Raw genomic sequence first — 2,238 nt, 5'->3', positions numbered from 1 at the left:
GTATTTGGAGTGCCTTTCTTCTATTTTTCCTTCTTCCTTTCTTTTCTTGTATTCTTTCCTTGGATTATATCTTAGGCTAGAATGTAGTGATTACTGCATTTATAGATGTAGAAATTCTAATTAGCACAGGATTTCCAAAGAGGCATTAATACACTGACTGTTCATAATCATTCCTATCTGGTGCATGCATTACTCTTGTTGTTGAAGTGGAAATGTCTGTAACTTTTGGTAGGATGAGAGGATGATATTACATACTGTACAATTGCTAGTTGTAGTATGATGGTATGGTACTTCAAAAATATCAGTATTTCATTGTAAAATTTGATATTATTGATAAGCTTTCAACTGAAGAAGTATATTGGCTTATCATTTCATGAGGAAAATATTTGATTGAATTGTGTACATGAGCCAATTCAGACGAAAGGATCTTGAGTTGGATTTGATTAAGGGGAAAATACAGTAGTAGATAAGTAAATGAAAACACACAGTCATGCACATGTACATACACATACACACTCACAAGCACACGCTCATGCTTATGCACACACATGCACCCCACCCCACACAGACAGAGATATTAATCACAATCAACTTAATACACAAGCAAATTGAACTCCTGGTTAGGGTCATCATAGTGCTTGTATAGATTTTTTTTTTTGATTGGATATGTATGACATGTGCATATGATCAAGTTCTGACAATAGTCAATATTTTTGGTGGTGCTGTAGTAGTGGGGAGAGCCAGTCAAGTTAGGCAAAGAGGCCCATAAAGGCTGGACATCCTACAAATACAGAGAAAGATAGAGATAAACGCAAATTAAAAATCGGGACTAGTGCCCTGGCAATGCAAATGTGTAATGGAATGTTTTGCTGTATACAAAACATTCTCTGGCTGTCATGCTTTGCTTCTATATATCAGTATTGTATTTAGCAGTATTTTGATTTGTCAAAGTTAAAAAAAGAAAAAAAAAGAAAAAAAGAAAAAAAAGGAATAAATAAAGTAAAGATATTAAGGAGAAACGGTTATATTTTCATTTTTAAGAAAGGGCATGAGAGAACTTGATAACAAGTGTTTTTCATTTTACCTTGAAAGTTTGACCATGACATTCTAAGATTTGAGGAACGAGCAGTAAATCTGTTTGATTCCTTCTCAGTGGTGGGGAGACAGATTCAGTGTTTAAGGCCAAAATATACAAGATAGCCCAACAATGCACATGGTCGTCTGTGGATGCCAGAATACAGTTATAATCAGGCTTTTTACTGCTATGTATTGTGATAATGAGATTCTCATCAGGCTGTAATAAAAAGAATATGTCTCTTGAAATGAAAATTTGAGATGTATTTTTTTCTTTTTAATTTAGAAGATACCATTTAATGTTCAATTTATTTTATGGGAAGATGTACTTAATAGCATCATTGCTAGTAGGGAAAGGAAACACTTCATAACATGAATAACAATGTACTACATAATATGTTAAGCAGTTCAAGAAACTATGTATAAATTTCATCCTGGCATATATATGTAAAAGGAAAGAGATGAAAACAACGAGACAGATTGCAAAATAGTCTCATTAAGTAAACTACAAATAACTTTGGTCATTTATCAGTATTAGGGCATTTTCGTAATAATGTCCTTTTTCAGCCTGCAAAAGAAAAACTCAGAAGTATGAATTCTTACTCCATATATTTCAAGTGAAAATTCTGTTGTGTAGTTGATATCTGCTACATTTGTCCTCCCACATCAAGAATGGATTGAACATAAGTTGTTCAGAATTCAAGGCTGATGGAAGTGCATAGATAGTCAAAGCATTGATGCATGCAGTTAAAAGAAAATCAGGCTTCTGTTCATGCAATATCATGCATACATTGTGCTATGAATTTTAGAGTGACTTGGAATTTTTAAAGTAAAGCTTGCCTATATTAAAAAGTGGTTATATCTGAACCATAACATATGATTTGCCAATTATTTTTTTTTTTTTTTTTTTTTTTTTTTTTTATAGTTCTATCAATCTAATGTTGTTTTTGGGTTGAACTTGTCATAAATACTTTTTTCTGTGAGCAAATAACAAGTAATCAAAGCTTTTACTTCTGTATACTGGATAAGCTTAAAAGAATATATATTTATAAGGAGGGAGATTGATTATTATTTCTTTTATTTGACACTAAGAATAATATATCAAGTACCAGGAATTATTCCCTGTCAATTAGCATTTGATATCTTCTGAAAAAATGCCCATTT

General features: G+C 31.9%; 1 protein-coding gene across 20 annotated transcripts in view; it reads left to right on the top strand.

The window, feature by feature from the left end:
• The window catches only part of LOC113809605 (inositol-tetrakisphosphate 1-kinase-like), a 26,791-nt gene extending 25,451 nt beyond the window's left edge, over positions 1-1,340 (top strand). For all 20 annotated transcript variants that reach the window (XM_070141253.1, XM_070141225.1, XM_070141190.1 and 17 more), the window contains one exon: positions 1-1,340. This exon is cut by the window's left edge and continues 1,005 nt beyond it. The gene's annotated coding sequence lies outside the window, so the exon portion shown is untranslated.
• The last annotated feature ends 898 nt before the right edge of the window (positions 1,341-2,238 follow it).

The sequence above is a fragment of the Penaeus vannamei genome, chromosome 3, assembly GCF_042767895.1.
Source record: "Penaeus vannamei isolate JL-2024 chromosome 3, ASM4276789v1, whole genome shotgun sequence".
Classification (NCBI taxonomy): domain Eukaryota; kingdom Metazoa; phylum Arthropoda; class Malacostraca; order Decapoda; family Penaeidae; genus Penaeus; species Penaeus vannamei.
This window is presented reverse-complemented; position numbering and strand designations above follow the sequence as displayed.